At 35.1% G+C, this 21,434-nt stretch overlaps 1 long non-coding RNA gene across 2 annotated transcripts; it reads right to left on the bottom strand.

The window, feature by feature from the left end:
- Positions 1-2,308: 2,308 nt before the first annotated feature.
- On the bottom strand, positions 2,309-20,896 carry LOC122844833. 2 transcript variants are annotated; one of them, XR_006372940.1, is made up of 4 exons: positions 20,771-20,896; positions 15,028-15,213; positions 5,641-5,741; positions 2,309-3,746 (listed from the first exon to the last, which is right to left on the bottom strand). It is a non-coding gene; the product is annotated as an uncharacterized LOC122844833 (long non-coding RNA). The 2 variants fall into 2 exon arrangements; XR_006372941.1 differs by lacking the exon at positions 2,309-3,746 and adding an exon at positions 3,960-4,725.
- Positions 20,897-21,434: the final 538 nt, after the last annotated feature.

The following is a 21,434-nucleotide window of genomic DNA, read 5'->3' as shown; positions in this document are numbered from 1 at the left end:
TGAAGTTTTCATTGCCAGTGTTAAAGCTTGTGCTGTGGGTTTTCCTCTATGCAGGTTTACCTAAATATTCAATCTTGCCTTTACTGAGCTGAAGAAATTTCCATGACTTGATTTCTAAAATATTGTTGAACAGTATGTCACATTGTCTTTTTAAAAGTTTTGAAGTGCAATGGATTTTATTTAGGGTTAACAGAGTAAGAGTTTTGCAGCAATTACAAAGTTCATGTTCAAAAGAACCATAGTTTTCCTTTCTACTTAATGTTTTACCAAGTGTAGTTCGATCACATAAAATCCCCAAAAAATATATTAAAGTTTCTACTTTTATGAAAAGTGGAAGAGGTATGACAGCTCTTTCAAGGACTAGCTAAAATATACTAAACGTTTTTGGAACACATGAGCAAAAAACAGCCTCTTGCTCTTTTTACCCCTCTCTGTAATTTTGTAGTTCTCACATCAGTCATTAAGTTTTCTGCTCCTCTATATGGAACATTGTACATTTCCCATACACCTGACACTTAGAAGATACATGTGCTGCCACTGCAGCTTCAATGTAAGCTTTCTACAGAGATCTAAAAGCATAATAGATGACAATCCTGCAGCTTTTGCGAACAGCCCCGATGTTCCCATTAACATTCAAGCATTTCAGAGACTTTGAGACTAAAAACTGAGTACTGCAGTGAACACATATAAAGGAGAGGGGAAAATGTATGTCAGGTAATTAAAAGTGGCTAGTCTTGAAAATGTCACTCTTGTCACTGTTAATAAAAAAAAAGTTATGTAATTAAGATGCCTAATTAAATCTCATCAACATCCTAAAGCAGAGTACTGCCTTTAAAACATTTTTCAATTCAACCAGAGTCTGATATAATTAAAATGAATGACACATGGATCAAATTTATTATAGTCTGTCATGCTGCACACACCATAAAGGGGAAGATGAATGAAGATGTTGGGTGGATCAAATGAAGTAAGAGGTGTACGAAATTGACCATATAAAAGCTTTTGTTTATTTCTGGCCCTTTTGCATTCAATCAAAGACATCATGGTGCAATAGTCTACCATACTATCAATTAAAAAAGTGTAGTAAGCAGCAAATGTTAATAAAGCTTACCAACAATATGGTTTTGTTTTAAGCTTCTTGGCTAACACGTTACATAACAGGAGGAGTGAATAAAAGTGGGGAAAAAAGGGAGATAAATCACAGGGTGGTAACAGAAGAGATTTTTTTTTTTTTGAAAAGCAAAAGAGAAGCATCTTGCTACTGAGCCTGATGGAGAAGCTGTTTTCCAGTCACAGGGGTCAGAAAAGGCAAGGAAGTATAACTCACCATTTGAGCATGACTGAACATGACGTTGTACACCGACCAACACGTGCTTGGGGCACAGGTTTCTGCAAGACTTACAATGTCAAAAACAGGCTTCATATTTTCAGGGGAAATAAGCCTCCTGGCTGTGCATCAATTTTCTACAAACAAGATAACAGCTGTGTGTAGCGGGACTAAGCTATTTTTTAGGACTTTACATTTTTCTAAATTAGTCTCAGAAATGTTGAAAATGAATCTAAATTACTAATTATTTCCCTTTTAATCAGATAGTGCAAATTAGATGTGAAAAAAGCAGTGTTGGTGTAAAACGATAACCTAAATAAATGATTATAACATATATCAATGCTACCCACTAATAAATGTAATCAGAAATTACACCTCTCATTAATCACATTAGTTCCTATTTACTAAAGATTAGCCAATCACACAAACATTATTCAAATACAAACAATAAAGCCCAACAACATTAATTCTTCTCTGCAAATACAATTAAAACAAATTTTTGTAGTTGTACTTTTTTATTTCAGGCATTTTATACAAAGACAATACCAGAATCAGTTACAAATAGTCATTATTGATTACTACGGTTATGTCAGCCTTGTATATGGTTAGTGATTGAATAAGTAGTTATCCATCCATCCATCCATCCATTATCTGAACACCCTCCTTCCCTAATGGGGTCGGGAGGGTTGCTGGTGCCTATCTCCAGCTGCGTCCCGGGCGAGAGGCGGGGTCACCCTGGACAGGTCGCCAGTCTGTCGCAGGGCAAAACAAAGACATACAAGACACTCACACCTAGGGAGAATTTAGAGAAACCAATTAACCTGACAGTCATATTTTTGGACTGTGGGAGGAAGCCGGAAAACCCGGAGAGAACCCACGCATGCACAGGGAGAACATGCAAACTCCATGCAGAAAGATCCCCGGCCGGGAATCGAACCCAGGACCTTCTTGCTGCAAGGCAACAGCTCTATCAACTGCGCCACTGTGCAGCCCTGAATAAGTAGTTACAAAAACAAAAATACTGTGCAACTGCTTCGATACAGCTAGCAGCTTCTCAAGAAGAAGTCAAACCCAGACCATTTGAAAGCCACTACTTCAGATAGTCAGTCGGAAGAGTGGATTTTGTTAATTTTCTAAGCAACATTATCTACATTCAAAAAGAACACTGAATTACACCTAATCCTTCCAATGAATAGAGACCACATTCACATTCAAGGTCTAACATTTACCAACATTTAAGGTTATGGCTGACTGATTATTTTAAAGCTTTTCAAATTTCTACCCTTATGGAATGTAATTATTCATATGAGAAAACTTCTCATTCATTGAACGACACTCAATTCAGACTAAAGTGTCTGACCACATGGGAATTCCTTTTGAAATTTTCAGGAAAACAGTCAGGTCAAAGGTCAAGAGACACTGAGTTTGAAAAATAATCCAATCGGTGGATTCCAGGTGCATAAGCAAACAATCCGGCCAGGACTCAAACGTGACGTAAATCTGGAACATATGCATGTGGTAATATGTTTAATTTGGAGAATATGTGTTGGTCATAAGAGGGACTCTGTCCAGAGATCAGGGCTCTATGATCGGGCCAAGGTTTCCTCGAGATTCAGTTGTACTGACTTCGGCTACGGCATCTTGAAGACACAGACAGAATACACCACAAGACAAAGTTTCATTTGAGCATATGTTTGATGTGTGTGGGTATGAAGTACATACAAATATTTACAAAATGTTGTTTTGATGGACCTAAAATTCCAATAATGAAATTTTTTGTGACTTGCAGAAAAGCAGCTGAAGGTGATGTCAGGTCTGATCAGAGGTGTTCCTGAACAATACACATGTAATCAATGCGAGTGTTAATGTTGCTAGAAAAAGAAAACATCCTGAAATCTTATGTTTTTCTAAGAGTCGATTAATCACTCTTTGTACAAGGTCAATAAAAACAAAAACATAATGCTTGGTTACTTCTTTTTCAGCTACAATAAATATGTGCATCTTTATCAAGTGGAAACATTCACAGCTTTTATCTAGTCAAAGTGTGATGATGCATTTTCACACCTCATACTTTAGCTTAAATCAGATGTCAGTGTTTAGCGGGTCAGCATTGCAGAAAGTGTTGACCATAACTTAAAGCAAGAGATTCTCACTGTCAGCCTTTAGATTATGTTAACATTCTAAAAATTCTGCCATGAGTGCTGAATAATTATGTGCCCTTTTTGCAGTCTCAAATTCCTCAGAAATAGCGTATGTCAGATGTCAGGGTTTTCTTGGAAAATTCTTGTTAGACACTTCTGGATGTGTACAATAATTGGTAGCTGACACATCTTAGAAGGCAGTGTATTCCTGAAGGAATCTCAAGATGACACGATCTCCTCAAATGCCAGCCAGAGTTTGTGTCTTCATGTATTTACAACTGCAAAGAGAAATATCATCTATGAAGAAAAGACCTGCAGAGCATACATACTTTTTATGTTCACAATGAAAAACTAACAACTTTTCATAAAGAAGTACTTGCAAACAAATATGTGAAAGCAGTGTAGGTGTGATCATCTGTGAGAAGTGAAGCACACCAAGGTGCAAGAAAGTTTAAACAAACTTTAACAGCAGCACAAATAGTTAAAAGAGGAATTACAAAGAAAAGAATCTGAAAGAAACAGATTGACAGTCATCACCAGTTCATTAAGACTTATTTTTTGCAGCATGCACAAAGCCCAGTGTTTTATCGAAGGGGACAGCTCTATCATCCCCTTATGGGAGAGAAGCATAGAGTGCATTTGGAAGCTCCGCCACAGCAAACTGCTGTCACACTACGACTTGTCACATGATGCTTCGAGGGATTATGAAACCAAAACACAAATGCACGTTAAAGCCTCTCAGCAGAGCATAAAAGTTTTTACAGGAGACGTTTTTGTGGATGCACACTATGGCTCTGGGTCACACTGAATATGCATATATGGAGGTATCAAATTTGCTCCTTGGAATAGGTTTTGCATATTTATCAACTTTGTTTTGCTCAATCTATTCACATAAAAGCCATTCAGGTTGCAAATGCTTTACAAGAAATGCAAGTAAAACAGTTTCATTGGAAATGAACGTTGGAGAAAGGACAGGAGTTTTGGACTTTAATTTTGAAGGCAGGGCTTTGTATTCTTGACATTTATGAAAGTAGAATTATTTTTAAAAGGGTCTTTTTGTCTGGGACTACAATTATGCCATTGTTTTGTTGCCAAGAATCAAACACGGTACTACTTAAAATGCAAGATCAATCTTTGGGTGTGCATGCAAGAGTTTACCCAAACTTGCCTGTCAGAATAGTTTTCTTAATGCTCCAGATGATTTCTCTCGCACTTAAGCAATGAAACAGCAATTTTAAAAAATCCATGAAAATAAACCTATAACAGAAAAGCAGCTATCACATCCTGTTTTGCATATTATGTTATATTTCTGAAGTTTCTTTCCAAATTATTTTTAAAAACACATACAGTATACAATGTCTTAACATGTCAATAGATCACAAAGGCTATGCTTATTCATGTACTTTTTTGTCTGGGGTAATTGTCTAATATGTACTTAATCAAAAGAATAATTTCTCATAATTTGGCATGAAGGAGGAAAGGGTTTATATTTGCAATAGCTACAAAGGGAAACAAACACGAGGTCCTTAGGAACTTAGTGTTCAGAATGTAACAGTTTGCTCAGTAAATCACTTGCTGATTTCAAAAGTTGTACATCTGTTTTGAGTCGTGATTTAACACGATCCCCAACCTCTTGATAACTGTTATTAACTGTTGGAGAAACAGTTTAGGATTATTGAATGAGATTGGATCAAAAAGTAACAGGGAGCTAATATCTTACAATAGTCCACATTTATTATACACCTACATCAGCTGGTCCAACAGGTTGAAGCTAATGGCTACACGGAGTCAAAAGAGTCTTTCATTGCCTTTAAACACTTTCATCTAAAAAAGCCAAATGTTTTGCAAATGTTATTTTATGAACCTTTAAACCATTCTTATTATTAACATAGCAAATGATCAGAGGAGGCAGGGATCTTGTGGAGTAAAAGATGCTGAGAAGAGAAATTGTAAAGCATTTCTGGTCAGAATACCTGTCAAATTTTAATATTTTAAACATGCATAAGGTTGTGTTTGCATAAACCACTGTGATGGTATATATAGGAGTTAATCCATTTTAAGCCTGCTAAAATCCTCTTTAGCTTTAGCCTCTTGGACCAAATAATCTGGATTTATACTATATAAAGACTCTTACACAGTAATAGGTAAGATATTGAGTGAAATAAGCCTCACCTCAAAAATCCGCCATGATGTCAGGGACCCAAGTTCTGTGTTGTTCTGGGATTCTGCCTGCCTCCTGCCTGCATTCAGATCCAGGTCAACAGCAACTAAACCTTCACATGACAGTATTACCAAGAATGGTAATAAGAATTTGAAAGGTTACAAAAACAAAATGGCAAAGCGGGAAATGGACTGAACTCATCCAGCCCTTTTCCAGTCATTTTGACCACCCAAAGTAGTTTACACTAAAGCCACATTTACACTCACAAATGTACACCCCAATGTACACCAAAATACACACATCGGTGTATAAATGTGACTGGTAGACCAACTTTGCCACTGAAATCCTTTAAAATCCAAGCCAATATTTTGGACTTCACTTATTTTAGGTAAAAGATAAAGGTCAACCGATGAACTGCATAAAAAGCCAGAATAGTATAAAATATATATATTTATACTTTACATTAAACATCAAAATCAGTATATAGATAACTTTAAAATCAAAACTCATAATAGAAAGATGGGGGCAGGGGAAAGGCATAATAGGTCTGCTATAACATCATAAATTTTGCATTTTGTAATCACACTGCCCTATTGTCCATATGTTGCATTGGCTTGGAGCCTACAGTTCAAATAGGTCAGCCAGCTCACCAGCTGGATAGCAGGAAGCAGATACTGTGACCAGGTTCGTTCTCAGTGTGTGAATATTGGAACTGCTGTTGCTGCTGTGCTTTACAAGCTAAGTGACTGGCTGTTTGCCTAAAACAAGGACAGAGACAGTTGCATAAGAATAGGGGAAAAAACAAGTAGAATGGAAATGTCCTTTATTGACCCACAATTGAGAAATTTCTGTTCACCAGTAGCAAAGTGACATGTTATCAAAGCAAGTAGAGTCACACCATTACAAAAAATTTGCAATATATAAAAAGAATAAAGAACAAAATATTTTACAGTATTCGATGTGTAATTAAAAAAAAATAGTGCAATCTGGTGCACTTTGAATGTGCAAGTGAGTAGGTTGAGGATGAGATTTGAGGAGCAAAACCAGATGCCATTTAAATCCAAACAAGTATGAAAAGATTTTGTATCTGTAACTGGAGTCAAGCAATGAAACGTACTGAATATGGCATGAAAAACAATGTGCAAACATCAACCAGTTCAAAAATAAATGCAAAACTATATTACTCATAATTTAACTGGATGTAGAGGATTAACACAAATTTGTATTTTAATAAGTATCTTCCTTTATTATTTGTTACCACTGTCATTATTGGTAGACTATTGTGGTTGTTTTACTGTCATTACCTGTCCTGTTATGACAGTCAATTTGTACTCATTTTGTTTTTATGCAATATAACTTATTTGTTGGTTCTGTAGCACAATAAATTGAACAGGCATAGGAATGCCACATGTTTTTAATTACAAATTTCTGGTAATTACTGAATCAATAAGTTATATATATCATTAAATTGAGAGAAGGGTAAATATTAAATAAGTGTTCACTTCTTACTCTTTCTCAAACAAAAATGTGGTAATTATATTGTTCTAGATTATTTCGTACATGTTTTCTTTTGTTTTGAACCATTGCAGTGTGGAACCCGGCTGAAGTGGGTCAAGTAACAACTAGTAACTTTATTTCTTTTTTAAACCTGTTGCAAATAAGTAAATACAAATAATTAATTAAATACTGAGATGTCAAATATGCAATCATCTCCTGATTTTTTTTTAAAAAAAGATAAAGATAAAGATAAATCATGTACTTCTATTTTCCTTAATATTTTGAAGGTGTGCATATGTATGACCTTCAACCTACTTTCTTTGTTGTATTCTCAAACTGATGTTGAAACAAGTAAGAGCAGCAATTTCCAGCAACTACACCATAAGAGTCCTATTACTGAGACTGAATAAAAGCTGCATAAGCAGTTCTTGATAATTGTAAAAACAAATTAAAAACAGCTTAACAATACCCTAAACGGTACATACATCTTTTTATTTTCAACCTTTTATTTTCAGCTTTGTTCTACTTTAAAGCTCATGAGAGATTTAAGAAGTGTAAAAAAAAAAATGTAGGAAGTCCAAGATGCAACAAAAAGTTGCAGAGAATTGATGAAGCTAAGCTTGGAGAATTGTCTTTGGGCATCAGTGCACAACACTATGTCAACTCAAAGCAAACGTAAACTCCAGTTCTAATTTCAGTTAATTAAGAAAAGATTTATACAGTTATCCAGTGAGAAGGAGGAAGTCAATAGACCTATTGCTTAAGTGCAGTACCTTGGAGATTTAACAAACCTCAGCCTGATGTAGGAATTTGGAAATGCTCAGCCATGGTCCCAGTCTGCATGGAACTCTGTCTGTGGCAAATAGCATCTTGTGACAAAAGATCTTTTGAAAATATGTCTCCCAACTACTATCACCTGCATACTTTATATACTTTATATAAAGGGACTCACATTCAAAAGTTGTGCAAGTCCAACTTTTCTCCACATAATCAGTCCATGTTTTGTTAGAGATTGTTTAGTCTACAGTAAAGCAGCTGGAAGAAAAATTAAAGAACTCAGATGGCAAAAATGTTTTCTTTGTTAAACCATGCTGCCATAATAACTGATAGGAAAATAAACATTTTCTGTCTTGAGGAATTTCTGAGAAACAGCACGTTGTGGGTTTGGCTCTTGCTGCTGCTCAACTAATTGGTCATAGATGTGGCACAAGCTGTGTTGTGTCCTGTTCTTCAGCTTTGGTTTAGGCGAAGGGGATAAATCCATCCTCTTAAAATCCTGCTTACTTCCAGGGAACACACTGACATTCCACACATGGATGATATTAACTCCCAAAGCTCTTTTTGTTTAAAAAAAAATTATTAATTTTTTTTGTTTGTTTGTTTTGATTTTATTTTTTCAATACCTATCAATTGACAGAGACTCATAAGGCATATGATAAACTATGGTGATAAAATCACAGTAAATATTATATCAAAAGTAATTTAGTAAATTTGAAAAGAAAAAAAAGGTCATTCAATGGATCTCCCTGCATCACATCACAATCATATTCCAACTTTTTACAGACTAGATAGACAAACCACTAACAGCAGTTAAGAAGAGAATAATGCAATTAGAATCTGCATGAATAAACTAAAAATAGCTCTGCTTATTTTATTATTTACACTAAATAAACAGCAGCTGTGTAATATGGAAAATAGTGAAACTATTCCTTCTACAAGGAGGGCATTGGTAGCGTATTCTATATGAATGATGATGGTGATAGAAGAAAAGCAACCCCAGTGTTTCTTTAAATGTCATATTGGCCCTGAAGTGGGTAGTTTACTGCACTGCCAGAGATCATATTTTATCCCATTTTTCTGATCTTTTGTGAATCAGTGCAGTGTTTCTCTGTGAGCTGAAATCTATGTTCTTTGTGAAAACCTTGTTAAAGGGGCAGTAAGTGAATTGATATCTGAATAGAAATTAAAATAAAACCATCACCTTCCTAAAATAATGGCACAAAAAATGACTTGGGCCATTATTGTAGGAAGGTGAAAATATGAAGAACTCATCACATATGTAGTCCTGTGTTATTTCTCTTTAGGCCCACATTCAAGTTCAAGTATTCACTGTGATATATGCTTCCTATCAAAACCCAATAATTCCTTTTGTCTAGAAAGGAAAAAGGTATTCAAAATCTCTCTATAAAATTAAGTGAATAGATGGATAAAATGTTGCAACGTTATAAAAAGATAAATACAAAGATTTCACAAAACACCATGAGCATCGTTACTGAGTTTAGCACGTTTGCCTCCAGATTGAAGGTTCACTACATCTGAGCTATTAATAAGTCAATAAATCCAATATGGAACCACAGAAATCACAAATGTACCTTGCTTGAATGATGAATAGGAAATAATGTTTTCACCGTTCAAATTAAGAGTTGGCATTTTATGCAATTATATAAAATGCCAGCATATTTTAAATCAGTCATTAAATGCCCTTGCAATGCAGTTTTATGTATTTCTATTTCATCCCTTATTGTTACTTTCAGACACTTTTTTTTACAGTGTTTTCATTGTGAAAATCGTTTTTAACAATTAACAATCAACGTTGATCTTTGAGGATCATAATTATAGCAGTTACCAAGTGTCAAGTAAAGATCTTTTTGTCAGAGGAAGCAGAAGAGGAAAACAATTGTAACTAATTGCTAAAAACATGGACATGCAATTAGTTCCAAGCAGAATAATGAGTCATATCTCAATGTGACTCTGTCAGGTCATGCCAGCACCGCAGCACCTTATGCCACTTCAAATACTGCTGCCCAGTTGGCAACTCTGCTTACTTCTGTAAGTTGGAAAGGACTGCATAAACCGTGAAGTAATTGGTCAGCACTTTTTGTGCAGCAAGGATAAATAAGTAACCTTCATCTCTGACTTGAATTTGTCATCTCATCATTTATTATCAAGTAAAAGTGTATAACAAAACAGGAAAAAGATGCACTTACACAGAAAAGTGTGTTTTGACACTTTGAACTTTTTTTGGATGATGTCAAGTTATAAACATAAAACTCAAATGTTTTTTTGTTGGGTTTTTTTGGGGGGTGGGATTCCTCAGGTTAAGTCAACACAAATGAGCACGTCAATGTGAAGTGGAAGCAGAGGAATAAGTAATTTTCAAAGTTGACTATTAATAATATAACAACAGTCTGAAATGTATTCACCTGATCTAATATGTTGTAGAATCACATTTTACTGCAGATATAGCTGTAAGCATTTTGAAGTAAATCTCCATGAACTTTTTCTGTACATCTGTGCAGTTAGTGGGTTTCTTTTCCCAAAATAGCTCAAGATCATTCTGACTGAATGTAGAGTATCTATAAACATTATTTAAGTTTTGCCAGTTTACCCAATGGAAATAAGGTCTTAACTTTGACTGGGCCTTTCTAATACATGCATATATTTTGGTTTATACCTTCCACTAGAGCTCTGTCTGTGTGTTTGAAAGTTGCAGGTGGCTACTCTGAAGGAGCAGAGTGGGGAATTTAAGCAGGAGAGCTGCTCTGTGAGATGGAAGCTTGGAAGTTTAAAAACTGCAGCTCCAAGGAATTGCTGCATCTTGAAGGCTGTACTTGGTCCACCCAACTGTTTTGCACAGTTAAATGGTTACCACGTGATCAATCAAATAACGCTCCAAGTATGATTTCAATGAGTGAATAACATCATAACATGATGTAAAGATAAAGATGTTTGATCATTTGATACTTTAATTGCTCTTCCAATCAACTCTAACTGGCTTCTCTGTCCTTGCAAAATAAAAGTTGTCCCACAGCATTATGCTGCCAGCCCCATACTTCATAGAGAAAATTTATATATTTTTTTCCTCTTTTCAATTACTTGCTAATAACAGCGGGCCAGAAATATGCAAAAATCTGATAACATTTGGAGGAAGGGTTTGATTGCTGTAATGCCACATGATATATTGGAAAGAACATAATTTTTTATATGCCAAGTTCTGCAAATATAAATATAACACACTGCTTTGCCAATTACTTTATATGTTTTTGGGATGCCTCTCGCATTTCCTATCAGAAGCAAACTTTCACTGGAATTGAAAATGTTTTCAATTTACCAGGGGTATGAATATTTCTTGGCTGACGTTTACCTTTACCTTACAAATTTGGGTTAATAACGCCTTAAAACCCAGGGAAGCTTAAAAAGCCCTGTCTGCCCTGAAGTTTGGTGTTTTTGAGGAGTCACCAACTTTCTGCATTAACTTTTCCCTTAAAGGCACCAGATCAGTTAATTGTGCCAGATATGCTTGGGAGGAATCATGGTCCCTTATTTGTTGAACATCGTATGTCTGTGATAACAAAATGGTAACATTTTGATGTACAGTATCTCCACCAATTGGAATTTTTCCATGCAAAGATGTTTAACCATCAGAATTTTTCATCTTTTACTTTCTTAGTAGGTCTAAAACCCTTCCTCATCCTTTTTTAATAGATGTTCATTTACTTCTGCTGTTGTATACCAACTATAAAAACATGTTTTGTAACTATTTAATGTTGCTAAATTGAACTTATATTGCAAATCAAACTCAAATAATTTTGACAAAATGTGCCGTTTTTAAATGTAGGTCAGTTAGTATGGTCACACACACTGTCACACACTGACTTTAAAATATCTTCACACAGGACAGCGCTACCAAGAGAGCATCTATGCATTTAAAATAAATAGAAAAAGTCACACTAACTCTACTACCAACTTGGCTTCAATTGAAAAGAAAAGAAAAATTAAAGTGGCTTTCCAAACACAGCTGTTCAGAAGATATTTTCAACTCGATTTTTGGTTTTAGGGGTCACTGTGGTTTTACATAACAGATCTATTTCAATTCCAGATGCTGGTGGTCAATTTATAAAGCTAGATACAGAACACTTAATTAAAGAAGTCTTCTGAATATAAATCAAGCTCAGCTTGAGGACACATGAAGCAAATGGCGGTCTTGGGGCTTTCTAAATTGCTTTTTAGTAGCCAGTATCTATGTTTATGTTGAATCTGCTAAAATAAGTTGCAATTAATTATTTCTCCCCTTTAATGAAGTTAGTTAATGCACTTTTTTTCTATAAAGCTCACATGGAAGTCAAAATAACATTTTATGCACGCTTTTATCCTGTCAGAATGAAGGCATTCCAGAGGACAGGCTGCACCTCTCAAACAGAGAAAACATCCTTTTTTAGAAAAACAACCTTGTTGCTGCTAAGGTGGGGAATTCAGAGGACCCAGAGTATTTGATCTCTTGTGAATGTAGGAAAACTGCAGTGGAGGTTTAGGCAGGCTACCAGAAAACCTAAAATGTTTCCTATATTGAAGGACTTGATAAAAGTCATTCTGTACATTTATTAAATTTTAAATTGTAAATTTTGTGTAATACACTGTGTGGTAAAAATGGATGACAGAACAAGTTTTAATAGCATGTTTATACTTTTCAGAGTGTTTGTGGTTTATCATAAGATTTTAAGCACGTTTGACCCTCGCCGATCGGTGACAATCAAAGCAGTGACAGGACAGTAAAGAAAACATACCAGCTGAAGGAAGGGAGTTGCACGTGGTATCAGGCTTTTTACACAATTCTGTACATTTAACAGAGTCTGAATTTCTAATCTGTTGGATTAGTTTTGCCTCATTGCAATAAAAAGGATTCCCTGGAGTTCTGTGTTCAAGCGAGAAGCCGGGAGAAATGAGAGTAAAGAGTCAGTTAAGCATAAGTAAAGAAATTCCAGTATCCTACTTTGTGTTTTGTTTACGGCGCTTTCACATAAGAAGAAAACTGTTGTGTAACAACAAGACAACCTCCATTGACTAGACTGCAAAAAAAGTTAATTCAACAGATCTTTGTGGCACCAGTGCAGTGTAAATGAAAGAGAGTTTAAAAAAAAAAAAGATAATCACACTCACTAGAGTGTCTCAATAACAATAGTAGGATTTAAAATAAAAATCTTATGCTTTTCACAAAGAGAAAATCCAAAATGACGTTTTTGTCTTAGAGGCTATGTCATCTCAAAAGACAATGTAATGTATATGCACAGATAAACTCCTCTTCATAACTGGAGGGAAGTGGATGGATGCCATTTCTTTTGTTGTGCATTGAAGCAATGAGGTGGGAAAAAAAATCCTTTTACCATTCAAAATAATAGATATTTGTCACATTCACAGTCATGTACCCTCTGTTTCAAAGCGATATCTTACTCATATCACAAGCACAATAGAGCATTATCAGCTCTCAGATGGCATTTTAAAAGGAGCAAACAATCACTGCTCTGAAAACAAAACCGCATAATTTTGTAGTTCTACTTTTTTCTTATATTTCTCTGTTGTTGGAAAAGAGGAGAGATAGCAGGCAAAGATAAAATTACAGAAAAATAAATCCAGTAATTTTAGGCTTTAAGATGTCTACTCAAGTAAGTCTCTGTTATGCAAATGAATTTTGTTGTATTTTTTTTATTCTTAAGTTACTTTGCTCCGTTAAATTTTGTGATTACTTTATGCTGCTCTTAGAAACTTTGGGTTTTAAAGACAGACTTGTTTAGCACTCTAAAATTGTTTTTTATGCAGAATTTTGTTACTTTTTTTTGTGCTGTTACTTTGATTTGTTTCTTCATGCAACACTGAGCAACATAATGGCTTCGAAACATGTTGAAGTTTATTGTTGTTCTTTTCTCCTTTTCTTTTTCATGAGTTAAAGAAAAACTTTGTGGATCTTTTATTATTGTTACACCAGTAAAGACATTCAATTATGTAGTATTTTTGTCCACTTTGCTTAAACCTTAACTGCTACTTGATATTTTCACAAATTACTTACGATCATCAGTTGCATTAACTGGACACTTTGTTTTCTTTTTGTTTTTTGTTTTTTTAATGGTGATGGAAAAATTTGAAGGCTGTGTGTCAGCACTGATATTATCAACTTTACTCACAGAACATCACAGAGGCAACTAAATGTGTTGTTAATCGCAGGCTCTGTAATTAATTAACAGCAATCAATGTCATTTTAATCTAAAGTTATATATAGACCAAATAAGTAACATCTTCAATTCCAAAAATGATTTTTCTGCTAAATTATTGAATAAAAATCCTAACAACTTCAACAATATTATGTGTTGTTTTTAATCTGTTATTTAGGTTATTCAATCATCACATAGGTACATAGTGATATTATAGCCAAACTATTGTCTGATATAATAACTAGTGTTATAATATCTTTTATTTTTGAAAAATACTTCTTTAGAGATGTGGGCTGTGGACGCTGACATTAGCATTGGAGGTGTCTGTGCTTACTGCAGTGTTTTGCATTGAGACAGTGTAATAGGACTTCAGTGATAGGCCAACAGTAGTCTTTTCCAGAGACCCATCAGATTTTCAGATTGTTTTTTGAAGCAATAATTAACACCCAGAGGACAAAGAGAAGGGATTTTATCATCCATCACTGTTATTTGTGGATATCGCTTGTGCATCAGATTTGCAACCAAACGAGAAAAGTGCAGATACCTTTGTATTTAAAAGAAAATGAAATAAATGGTGTTAACAATTTACTGATAAAATAAACTAAAACAACAAAAAAGATTATCATGAGATCATCTAAACCTGGACACTGAACTCAATGCATCTAGCTATATGGAGGCTTTGGAGCGAGTCTGGCCAAAACAAGACTAGACTTCTATTTTCAGTAGTCACTAAGTGACTAGTGACCTTATTAAAAACAGCCCCTTGTTCTATGTGTTGCTTCAGAGGGTCTTGACTCAGGTTTGGAGAAATTATTACTTCCTGGAGGAATGGACTCTGTTGAAGTTTTAAATTTTACTCAATCACTAGCATTTGCCCAGGACGCATGTAATGTGCCAGTTCAATGCTATGAAGCTTACCAGAAATGAAGTCTTGTACAACAACCATCCTCCACAACAAAGAGACGTGTTGATGTGAAAGAGGCGGTCAACACAGACTGAACGGCTTCTTTCACTTCCTCTGCTGCTGTTACCGGCACCAGATCTATAGGAAACTGGGCCAGTATCAAGTGGTGCACAGGCAGATGAATCATGTGCAAACAATATCTATGGATCACAGAGGAAGCAAGTTGATACAATGTTACTCTGGCAAGAGCTTGTTTTTTCTGACACACAATTTCAATTAAAGAAAAAAAATAAAATAAATGTTAAAAAACACAATTACAATACAAATTCAAAATGCACAAGACTCAGACAGACAAAGGGAATGGGTGGAGGTGAAGGGGTGGAGGTGGGTTGAGCTCTGCTGGAAAGCGCACGACGCCATGGATGGCTGTCCTTATCAGCTGGGGCTTGGACGGTGATTGGACGTGACGAGTCTTTGACCGGCGTTGAGCAATCAACGGTGATGAGCCGGAAGTTCCGGCTGGATGATGCAGGAGGGGCTAAAAGAGTCTTCCAGATTTAATTTGCGGCTAGGCTTCATAACATAATAGCCAAAATGAAGAAAATCTAATCTTAAATTAACATAACCAAACTGAACAAAACATTCCATTTACAACACACAGTAAACACCAACATTTGTCAGTTACAACTGTTTTCTTAGTCATTAACGTTTGGCAGTTATAAGCGTTACAGCGGTTACAAAGGAGATGAAGCCTACCACAAATGAATACACTTTTATGAGAAATAAAAATATTACAACACTACCCAAATACAAACACAACATTGACTAATCAAGCTATTTAAATAAATCTAAAATCCCAAGGTCCCAATAACGAAAAGCAAGCCATGTGCAGACACATATCAACGTTAGTATAAAACTGTCCAAATTACACATATAAGTTATACAAAGCACTACAAAACTAATCTTTATATATTTACAGAACGTTTTAAATGGACTTATAAAAGTTGCCTTTTATCCTACCAAAGAGGAAGCAAATTGATACAAAGTTACTCTGGCAAGAGCTCGTTTATTCTGAGCCGGGCATGCCCAGAGCCAGGAAACTCGTTCTCCCTGTTAGACCCACAGCTTCATGAGAGCGCCCCCACTGGCAATAAAATACATGCACACAACAAACAAGTCTAAATACATTTAAAAAAAAAAAAAAAAAGAAGAAAAAAACGGAGACAAAAGACAAGACCAACTTTGATTAAGAAGTAGGGGGTGTATTAATTTATTCATTTTTTTACTATTTCTTATCCCACTACACTGCCATAGCTAAAAATACAGAAAGAGTACAATTATAAAACAGCACAGAAAATTAACATCATTCAGAATTTTGGCTTTTTGCTGATTGACCCAATAAAAATTCCAGTGGAGAAATCCAAGTCAATAGGAAAACAAACAAAAAAAATGAGAAACTTAGCTCTGAAGCAGGACTGTAATAAAGCATTATTGCATAGGAAGGCAATGTCCAGACTGAGTGGCTAGTGAATTCTATTAAATAAGTTTAGACTTTGCGTGGAGTTTGGTGTACATGATCTTTAAGAAAGTTTATCTGTTTAACTTAATATCTTGTCAGATTTCTTGGATTATTTACATTGCAGTAAAGGGTTTGCTTGTGCTTGCCAGGACAATAAAAGTATTAATAAATTGCTGCCAAGAGCAGTTCAAGTCACCACAGAAGATGAACTTACAGCAACATTGTTAGATTCACACAGTAGGTACCTGTAAAATGTGAACTCTTATCGAACAACATATTCTCAAGCTAATTAAAATGACTTACAAATATCCTTGTACTCCTAGAAACACAATAGTCTGACGTCTCAACTGTCTGGACACACTGTGTGTTCAGGCTGCAGTATGCAATTTGTCATTGATATTAATAAAAGAATTGCAATTTTCAATGTTGTTTACTATGTTGTCCACTGTTTGTGAAAACACTACAAACAATCCTGACGCTAGATGTTCTGCAGACAGAAATAAGATTGTTACACTTTTTTAAATTTAATATCAGCCGTTCTTGGACTTATTTTGAATAGTAAAAAAGTAATCAAATCTAACTTGGGGGAGGTGTATGTTTATTTCACTGGAATTATTATTGGTGTCTGAACCAATGTATATGCAAATTTTGCAAAACTAGGAGTCATTCAATTGCTTTTATTTGATTAAAAGTATTGTCTTGATTCACACAGGTAATCTGACAGACAGAACCATAATCAGAACAGCAGAAATAAAACAGGAAACATTCTGTGTGAAATAATGAGAACTGACAATTACTCCTACTGTGGTCATTATTATTAATATGATTATTAGATTAGGTTAAAATAAAACAGAAAGCAGAGCCAACCAAAACAAGGAATGTTTAGTTTGGTCCACTTCTGGCCCAAATGTTTAGTTATTTAATGTTATGAGATGTCTCCAGGATATTTTTCATGGAACATGAAACAGTTGTTTGTGTGTTTATTTATTCAGTCTTGTATTTTGGTTTTGTTGTTGATTTTATGCTGCTGTCTTAGCTAACTCTCTCTCAGACACGTTCTTTTAATCTGAACGAGGTTTTTTTTCTGATTAAATTAATAAAAGATATACAACACTTCAAAACTAGGACAACCTTGAAAATAACTATCATCTGCCACAACAGTCTTTAACAATTTGCTTTATTAATAGAATAATGTTAAGCCAATTACTGTAGGAGGCTCTCTCCTACAACAATTGAAAATTTTGAATAAATGTTGTGATTGAAAATTTATTTAAATTTACTTGAACTTGTAAAGATGACATTAGTGAGTTTGTTAGATTGAATATTTTTCTAAATAGATATTTTTAGAAATTTAACTTTTAAGTTAGAAAAGAATGCATATTTAACATATTCATCAACTCTTATTAGGTTTCAAAGTAGCTTTTTGTCTGGGGCTGACTCTCACTGAGTCATGTTTGTGAATGAGTCAACAAGCAATTTAGTCTTACATTTCTGATAGAGCTATTCCACCACATGCTGTATTCACCACAATGAATACCTTATTCTGTGGCCCATTGTGTACAGATCTGACAAGTTCCAAAACTTCTTACTTATTGCACATGTCTTTCTGAAATTGTCTTTCCCTTCCTCTCTCCTTTTCCTGCTTCTCCAAAGTCCTAAAAATTTCACACTCCCAGAAAGTTTAACATTGCTTAGACTTTCCGGTCGCTTTGTCATTGCTGTAGTTATTATGTTTCTCTGTCCATTCATCTTTGTAAAGAAAGAGTGAACTTTTTGACACATGTTGGGAAAATTGTAGCTCACACAAAAGACCCCTTTAGGGATGTGTAAAAGGGGTGAAAGCAATCACTGTAAATGTGAGAAATTCACAGAAAGTTGCCATCTTCCTTCTAAAATAAGAGCTAACATAAAGAACCCAAAATATTGTGTCTCAGTATGGCAATCTGTTTTCAGCCCTCTGTACAATACCTGCCTTCTTTTGACTTTGATTGCAGCACAAGGTTTGATGATTATCTTATTCTACAGTATGAATGCCCAACATACTGGCTCAGCATGTGATGACTGTGGAGTGTGGCCTGAGCAGAGATTTCAGATTGACATTAGTGGTTTGACTCAGGTAGCTTTTTACAAAATAATTTCTAGAAGGACTATTGTATTATGTTGGGTTTCACAGCTGGGGTCAGGAGGGCACCGTTATTTTTCAATCACCAGGAAAAAAGTTTAAAATTTTAAGAAAATGAATTATGCCGAGCACAAAATGCATATTTAAGGACCACAAAACATATATTTTGCAGCATTGTTTTTATTTGTGCTTGGAATTATAGCTTACAATATTTTAAAGAATTTTCATGTCCAAAATTGGAAAATTATAGAAAATAGCATAAAAGACAAAGGACAAGGGCAAATGCAGCCAAGAACACAGCCACATGTTGTCAAAGAGACAAGATGCTTCATTTTGAGCTCAGAAGTTGGGAAGCAGCTATGTATTATGTTATGATAGCAAAAGCACCTTCAAGTTCATAAAGTAAAGATCTATTTGGAAATGTATCCTGTGAGGAGGAAGAAGTCCGGAAAAAGGAAAGCAGAAGTTCAGAGAGCTAACAATCTGGCACACTATAGAGGAAATAAACAATGTTTTGTGATGTGTACAGTCTGCCTATAATTCACCCAAGTGAAAAATGACAACTTGAGGCAAAGACTGTAATTCAAAGTGAAACAATCCTGATGGTGTCTGTGTAGATGATGCTGCTCAGTTTCTGCTCCAGTTCTGACAAGCATTTTTGCACACATTATCATAGTAATTATCAAAATTACTGATAAAACTAACCGTAAATTTTAAATACCAATCTGCGAACACCTTATTAGCATTTCGAGAGCTCAAGTAATACCTAAGCTAAGACCCCAAATCCACAATTACTTTTTGAAAACATTTGAATAATTAAGACAGTATTTAATTTTCGTTTTTGGGTAAATTAAGTATTTTTGGACTGAATTATGACTACACAATAGTCAACAAAGGAGATGAAATGGTCTTCAGTAATATGTCTGTCAATTTTGAACAGCAGTTGCCTAGGTGACAAGCCTCAAATTTATTTATTTTTTGGTCTGGGTATGAAAAGTTTGATAAACACTGGTTCAGCAGGATATAAACTAGACTCAACTTGACTTACACAATGATAAAATTGTCTGAGTAATACTTACAGATCTTTACATTTTTAAAGTGTGAAGTTGTTAATGGAAATTCATACATTAGTAATTCTTTTAAAACTTGCTTCATTCTTTAGACTATCAAGCCATCTCTTAAAATTTCTAATAGTAGTAGAGGTATGTAATGTAAGTCATCATCTATGTACTTTCAATCAGAAAGGGCCTTACACACAAAAAAGTATTGCATAATATATTATGTATACAAACAACTCTGAGGATCATACAGTAAACATACACCTTGTTGGCTGCTCCTCGTCTTTCATTAGGAAATGGAATGACGGGTTTCATCTGACAGCTTTACGGATGCATTCTGAATTTAAATCAAACACTGGGAAAACAAACTACTTCCTGAACATGTTTGTCAGTTGCCCAGCAACCTAAAGACATCTTGGATGTGATTTGGGAGACAGATAGGTCTCTTTTGCTCACTCTGTGCCATACCTCTACAACATGCATACCTGTGCTGAATGTCATGTGAAAGTACCTTCTCTCAGAGAAAAAGATGTCATCCATGGGACGTGTATAGAGTGCTCACTCATTAGAGTTTGAATCTATGCCATACTTTTACTACGTAGGCTTTCAAGATCTGTTGGAGCAATGATAACAAAACAGATCTGGAAACAGATCTCTCTTCTATGATCAGTTAATGCAGTTTTGTTAAAACTAGTTTTCCTTGAGCAGTTCAGTGAGGATCTTAAAAAACATCCCAATCAGAATACTGTAGCATAATGTAGGTAAGTGAACATTGTAAAATATGCATTGTAAAATATGCAGCTTATCTCATTTTGCATAAAGGTTGCATAAGCCCTGAGGTGAGAAGAGTTGACGGTGTTTAGGTAATTGTTGGTTTGGAATTTATGAAGCTGATGGTACTATCGATGATGGCGGACAGGTAGGTTACATTGTGATTTTAAAAAATCACCAGGATGGACCAAAACCATGTGAGCACACGTGCAGAAAATCAGCCGACACAAATAATCAGACTTTACTTATTTTATTCTTTTTAGCGCTAAAAAGAAAGAGACGCTTACCCTCACAGGCTAATTTGTTGTGATGTGAATACACCGGGATTAAACAGCATCTGATCAAAAACGGACAATCCATTCCTTATATCTAAAACACGCCTTATTGGTCGTCTGATGAACTACGTCAGCTAAGGAATGTCTGCTGAGAAGTAACTTGATATCATGGCATCAGCTTAAGTTTCACTTCTACTGAAAGCACCTTGTTTGAGTGAAACATGCAAGGTCAAATTTCATTTCTACAAAAAGCTCTCTGTGCATAAATAAAGCATACTATGTGTGAAAAACATCTGTGTATGCATGAATATATGTGCAACCCTGGATAAGCGTCCCAACAGTTAGTAATAGCAAGATCAGCACAGCACAGTAAAAAAATTTCAATAACTCAAAAACACTTGGATCATGGCAAGAGTAGAGCTTGATTACAGAGGCCAAGTTGTGACTATCTGGTAATCAGCTTCAAGCCCCACTGAAACTTTACCATATTTAGTACTCTTAATTTGAAGTCAGAAAGGAAGAAATTATTTTGTTGTTGTCCTGTTACATATGAGGAAGTCAACTAATAAAAAAACGCTAATGAGGTGACTAACAACAATGGATTGGAGAAACATTAAAGGACCCCAAACCACTTTTGAATTGTTTGTCTGAAAGCATTTTGGCTACCCAGTAAAAA

This window comes from Gambusia affinis, linkage group LG15 (assembly GCF_019740435.1).
Source record: "Gambusia affinis linkage group LG15, SWU_Gaff_1.0, whole genome shotgun sequence".
Lineage (NCBI taxonomy): Eukaryota > Metazoa > Chordata > Actinopteri > Cyprinodontiformes > Poeciliidae > Gambusia > Gambusia affinis.
This window is presented reverse-complemented; position numbering and strand designations above follow the sequence as displayed.